The sequence below is a fragment of the Trichosurus vulpecula genome, chromosome 4, assembly GCF_011100635.1.
Source record: "Trichosurus vulpecula isolate mTriVul1 chromosome 4, mTriVul1.pri, whole genome shotgun sequence".
NCBI lineage: Eukaryota > Metazoa > Chordata > Mammalia > Diprotodontia > Phalangeridae > Trichosurus > Trichosurus vulpecula.
The window spans coordinates 102,539,374-102,546,089 of NC_050576.1; the positions used below are offsets into that span (position 1 = coordinate 102,539,374).

The 6,716-nt window shown below is 42.8% G+C and overlaps 1 long non-coding RNA gene across 1 annotated transcript; it reads right to left on the reverse strand.

The window, feature by feature from the left end:
* Nucleotides 1–2,600: 2,600 nt before the first annotated feature.
* Nucleotides 2,601–3,252, reverse strand: LOC118845519. Its single transcript, XR_005010121.1, has 2 exons — nucleotides 3,102–3,252; nucleotides 2,601–2,949 (listed from the first exon to the last, which is right to left on the reverse strand). It is a non-coding gene; the product is annotated as an uncharacterized LOC118845519 (long non-coding RNA).
* Nucleotides 3,253–6,716: the final 3,464 nt, after the last annotated feature.

Genomic DNA, 6,716 nt, shown 5'->3' on the forward strand with positions numbered 1-6,716 from the left:
CTGTTTGGCCAGGGGAGAGTATTGTATTACTCCAAACTTAGTATAGATAGGGAAGCCCATACGTGCGTATGAAAAACATGGAAGACAGAGATGAAACATGCAGACAACAAACATTCTCTCATTTGATCCTCACAGCAACCCTGGAAGGTAGATGCTATAGTAACCCTATATTATTCTTGAAGAAATTGAGGCAGACAGATTACGTGACTTTTCCAGGGTCAAATAGCTATTAAGTATCTGCAGCTAGATTTGAATTGAGGTCTTCTCGACTCTAGGCTCAGAGCTCTATCCACTGCAGTACCTAGCTGTGGCTTAATGAACTACTAGAATGAGGCATAGTCTCATTCTGTTCATCTTGGCGCCACATGCCATATGCAAGGAGCTTAAGTTCCATTAGACCTATGACCACAGTGATCTACTGAGGCTTGGGACCTAACTGGAAATCTCCCCCAAGTTACTAGGGCTTCTACTTTGGTAATAATTGGGGTTCAGATAGTAGGAGTCGAAATGTTCATTTAAACATTTAATGCCTGCTAAGACTCTATTAGAACTTGGGGGTGTAAAGTCCCTCTTCAGAGGGCTTACACTTCAAGTAGGGAGTTAAGACAGGTAAGTTGGACAGGTGAAATGCGATACTGGGAAAGGAAGGCTGTAGACCAGCCAGTGGTAGCGATTCCTCACATTTTTTGTGTGATGGACCCCTGTGGCAGTCTGGGGAAGTCTATGGACCTTTTCTTGGAATAATGTTTTTAAGTACATGGAGTAAACCACATAGAATTATAAAGGAAACCAATTATATTGAAGTACAGTTATGAAGATATTAAAAGCAAGTTCAGGGACTCCAGGTTTAGAATTGGAAGACAGTGCTTGAGCTATATCTTGAAGGAAAAGGGATTCTCTGAGTAGGGTGGGAGTATGTTCTAATGTATTTTATGCCATTGCAAAGGCCCAGAGTTGGGATATGGAGTCCATGAGTGAGGCCATTTTGACTAGATCACAGTGAGAGTGTGGGAAGGAGCAGTGATGTGTAACAAGGCTGGTGAGAGGTTGAGTTTCTATTTGATCCTAGAGGTTATGGGAGTCATTGAAGTTTATCGAGTGATGTGACCAGGTCTGTGATTAAGGAGAATCAGTGGTAGCAGTGTGAACCAAAGTGGGGAGTGGTTTGAGGCAAACTAGGAGGTGGCTGCTGTAATCAGATGAGAGGTGAGGACAGCCTATACTAAAGTGGTAGCTGTGTTAATTGAAAGGGACACATGGTGATGGAGGTAGAAACAGAGATTGTTCAATTGATTGGCTACTGTGATGAGAGGAGCTGTTAACACTAAGGTTATGGAATCAAGTAATTGAAAAATCAATGAAGATCTAGGTTTCTTTGGAAACGGATTGTCCACAGAACCCAACAGTGGTGGGAGCTGACCCCGCTGTGGTCGCAGGTCATGGGACCCGTGTTGGAGGAGAGGATCCTTGGTGATAGTGTCTTCTAGGTCTGATAGTCCTGAGTTAGCCCACCTCAAAGTGCTGCTCTAGCACGACAGTGAGGACCTGAACCAGCACCCCACAAAACCCAAGCACCACCCCCTGCTGGAGAACTGCCAAGATGGCCAATAGCATCCTTGATTTCCCAGCCGATTCCCAAGGTGTGCAAAGGCAAAAAGACACGGACCCACAGAAATAATTCCGCCCCTGCCTGGCTCATTTGACTGCTAGAAGGGGCAAGCCCTGCTGTGGCTCATCGCTTAGTCCTTCCCTGTCCCCTTTGCACTCTTGCAGCCTGGCTCCAACCTTGGCTACTCAGGCCTTTCTCAGACCTTCTCTTGGGTCTGAGCGGATGCAAGAAGGGAGTTGTTGAGGCAGTCTGGGGTTCCACAAGGACAGTTTCTGGAGATGTCCTCTCCCTGGTTTTACCTCCCTCTAGCTTGTACAGAAACATGACTGATTACAGAGGAGGTGAGGCCACTGTAGGTCTGAGGTGTTTGGGCCCTCCTGCTAGCAGATTAGCTGAGCTTCCAGGAAGGAAGCCTTTGTGCCTTGTGGCCCCAGTGAAAGGGTCTATGATGGAGCTTCCCTTTGCTGGGGAGAGAAGGTGTCAGAAACCAGGAGGTACCCGGGAAAATCATTTAGTGATTGGTTTAGGTGAGGAGGTATGACTGCCCCCTTCCTGTTGGAACTCAAGAATCAATGATTTATTTTTCTTAAGCCCAGTTTCTAACTTGTTTGACCCTTTAACTTGTATTAGTTTTGATTTGCAAAAACAAATGACCCTTCATACATGTCATCCCTCCATTCTGGAAAAAAGAATGAGGGTTCCAGAGAATGGAAAATGAAACATCTCCCCCTTGTGGCAGAGGCAGAGGACAGATCACAAGGACTGAATATTGTACCTACCCAGCCCACATAAAATCTGACTGGTAAGCCTGGCGGCTTGAGGCCCCAGAGCTCTCCTACATCTCTTTTGAAGTTCTTGGGGTATCCCTGAGGGGATATAGCGTTGTAACGCTCCATTTGGCGTATTCACCCCAATATCATGGCCAATGATTAGTGCCCCAATATTGCTTAACCCTCTGGTACCTCCTTGATATATTAATAAGTAACATCAATTAAATTTAACATATTTACTGAAGAGATGTAATAACAACCAAATTACATAGGCAACCTCCCCAAAACAAGCACAATCTCTTCTACCACATCCCCTAAGAGAGTGGACTCAAACTTGGAGCAGCAGCTACCCAGCCTTAGCCAGTGGGTGGAGTTGTTCCCTTGCCTGCAGGACTTGGCATCTCCACAGCTGAGTTGATCCAAGGCTAGGCTGAGTCCTACAGGTCGCTTCTTGGGGCTGCTGGGCTGACCAGCTTTGGCTGCTAGCAAACTCTGGTAGGGACTACAGTTGGTGGACTTCTTTTGGCTCTTTCCCGACATTTCCACCTCTTCTGCCCATCCACCTAAAGACTGGAAAGAATACAGTAACAGTAATATTAAAATATCGTGCCATGTGTTCATAGTTTCATCTCTACCTGGGTGCCCATGGAGAGTGAACTTTTCTCCCCACAGACCTTGTCTGTACTGCCAAAATGAAAGAGCTCGATTTGGCCATCAAGTACCTTTTATATGTACACCCAGTCCTGGCCCAACATCCAGAAAAAGCTTTGGCATGAAATAGTTCTAAAATAGCTGTGCATGCTCTGAACCCAGAGGGCCCCTCATTCGTAGACTCCATTCCATGCCTTTCTGGAACAACCAAATCCTCCTGTCTTTCCTCCTCCTGCCCCTCCTCCTTCTCCTCTCTCAGCCTCCCCCTCCTCCACCCACTAGGCTCCCTATGTGTGGAGCCCAGAGCACATGCTTTGTAGCATGTGACAGATATGGATTGTCTGGAATGGTCACTATTGAATGTTTTTTCTTTGCACAAGGAAGTGAGAGGAACAAGCTGAAATGATTGTTATAACAAAAGGTATCGACAAATTATAAAAAGCAATTCAAATTTTTATCAGCAAAAATCCCACAATTAAAAAGCTCTCTAGGAGTAAGTAGTGAGGGGAGGAATTCCAGGTGGAATGAACAAGTTTTTAATCAAAATAATAATAAACTTTATCTGTTTGCTATTTATTACCCAAGGACCATCACATTCACACTCACTACATTCACACTCACTACATAATGGAAGCTTTAAAAACAAATGACTTGTTGGGGTGGAGCCGAGATGGTGGCATGAAAAAAAATTACTTGCCTTTGGCTTTTACAACAGGGTCTTTCCCCATTCAAGGAGCACGCTCCATTCAAGTAAACCCTTCCTTGTAACTGAAAAACATTGAAGCCAAGCCAGTGGACATAGCAACCACATATGTTATCGGATACATGTATCTGCAGTCCTCACCTGTTGGAGAGAGGAGGTTGTTTATCCATTCTTCAGAACAAGATCGATTGTTCATTACAGTTTATCAGTTTGACACCTTTTCAGAGACACCATTCACATTATTTTAGTTGTGTAGCTTCCCTCTTCATTTTGCTCTATCAGTCAACTATTAAGTCTTTATTAAGTGCCCCTCCCCCCAGCAGCCACTTCTCTCCTTCGCTGAATCCATTATCCTCACAGCCCTCCCAACTGAACCCTTGGACTCTGCCCCTGATAGGTGAGCTTGCATCTTACCTTGATTCCTCCCAGGCCCCATTTCCCCACCATCTCTCCAACATCTATCCATGGTTCCAGCACCCCTTTTGGGAGACAACAGTCTCCCTCCATTAGAACGTGAGCACCTTGAAGGCAGGAAAGAGCTAGATTGTATTTGTATCCCCAGTACTAAGCACTTAATAAAGGCTTTCCTTATCTACTGTGTGCCAGGCATCGTGCTAAGCGCTGGGAATACAAAGATCTCTATCAGTTCTTGTCCTCAGGGAGCCTGTATTCAAATAGGGAGAAACTACAAACTACGTGGATATACCAAACTATATAAAGATCTCCTTTCTAAAAAAATACTATTTATCATATGGGAGGGAGAGGGAGGATACATGGAGTAGTTTGGTGATACCAGAAACAAAATAGCAATAAAAAAAAATGTGCCATTCTATGGTGTAAAGCCATATCACAGCCTGGAGACCTTTGATGTTTAGAAAGATGGTTATGTATGTCACGAAGCAACTTGGAATCATTGAAAGCATTGCACAGTTTCCCAGATATCATCAAACCTGTTCTGAGTCATCCTCTCTGGGCCTCAATTTTGTCATCTGTAAAATGCAGGGTTGGGACTAGGCGGCCTTTTCAGTGTTTTCTCCTTCTAAATCTTTGGTCCCATGCTTGTCCTTTTTCAAATCCAGACCAAGCCCATTGTCAGTCAGCAAGCCCCGTCCCCAAATCTGTATTAATGGATGAACACAATGGACCTCCCAACTGTGCACCATACTTGGGACAGCAGGCGTTTGGGTTTTCCTCTGTGGCTTCTTATGCCAGTCTCTTTAGAGAAAGAAGTTTACCATCCATAGGGAATACCTGTTCTCTCTGGAGTTTTCTCAGGACACCCATGAAATGTCTCCCCATATCACTGAAGGATCATTTAAATTTGTCTGAGAATCTTGTGTGATGTTAGTATATGTATGAGAATCATTTTGCTGGGGGAGAACTTTATTTTGTCCTAACCCACTAAATAAAATCAACAAACAGCAAACAAGATGGGATCTCATATTTGATTCTTCCATCACATCTCTCAAAATGTGTCCCCTTCGAATATGCATATATATACATATATATGTTTATGTATATATATGTATAAGTGAATATGTATATATGTATGTGTGTGTATATATATATATATATAGAGAGAGAGAGAGAGAGAGAGAGAGAGAGAGAGCAGGCACAGGATGAGTTGAAGATGAAGGGAAGATATCTAAAAGAAATAAAATCAAATTAAGGGATGAGAGAGGAATATATTGAGAGAGGGAGATAGGGAGAGATAGAATGGGGTAAATTATCTCACATAAAAGTGGCAAGAAAAAGCAGTTCTGTAGGAAGAGAAGTCATGTGAGGGGGAATGAGTGAATCTTGCTCTCATCAGATTTGACCTAAGAAGGGAATATCATACATACTCAGTTGGGTATCTTACCCCACAGGAAAGAAGAAGGAAGAAGATAAAAAAAAGGGGGGATGATAGAAGGGAGGGCAGATGGGGGTGGAGGTAATCAAAAACAAACACTTTTGAAAGGGGACAGGGTCAAGGGAGAAAATTCAATAAAGGGGGATAGGTTAGGAAGGAGCAAAATATAGTGAGTCTTTCACAACATGAGTATTGTGGAAGGGTTGTACACAATGATACACATGTGGCGTATGTCAAATTGCTTGACTTCTTAGGGAGGGTGGGTTGGAAGGGAAGAGGGGAGAGAATTTGGAACTCAAAGTTTTAAAAACAGATGTTCAAAAACAAAAAAAAAAGTTTTTGCATGCAACTAGAAAATAAGATACACAGGCAATGGACCATAGAAATTTATCTTGCCCTACAAGAAAGGAAGGGAAAAGGGAATGGGAGGGGAGTGGGGTGACAAAAGGGAGGGCTGACTGGGGAACAGGGCAACCAGAATATACGCCATCTTGGAGTGGGGGGGAGGGTAGAAATGGGGAGAAAATTTATAATTCAAACTCTTGTGAAAATCAATGCTGAAAACTAAACATATTAAATAAATAAATAAATAAATAAGTTGATCATCTTTGAAAAAAAATGTGTCCCCTTCTCTCTATTCAAACAGCCACTACCCTAATTTGGTACATCTTGCCTAGACTCTGGCAATAATCTGTTTAGTCTCCCTGGACCAAATCTCTTCTCCAATCCATCCCCCATACAGCCACCACTTTCTTCTTTCCTTCCTTCCTTCCTTTCTTTCTTCCTTTTTTTTTTTGTAAATAGTATTTTATTTTTTCCAATTACATGTAAAGATAGTTTTCAACATTCATTTTTTATAAGATTTTGAGTTTCAAAATTTTCTCCCTCTCCCCTCCCTAAGACAGCAAGCAATCTGTTATAGGTTATACATGTACAATCATGTTAAACATATTTCCACATTAGTCATGTTGTAAAGGAAGAATTGGAACCATGAGAAAGAAAAAAGTGAAAGCAGGATGCTTCTATCTGCATTCACACTTCATCAGTTCTTTCTCTGGATGTGGACAGCACTGGAATTGTCTTAGATCATGGCATTGCTGAGAAGAGCTAAGTCTATCAAAGTTGATCATT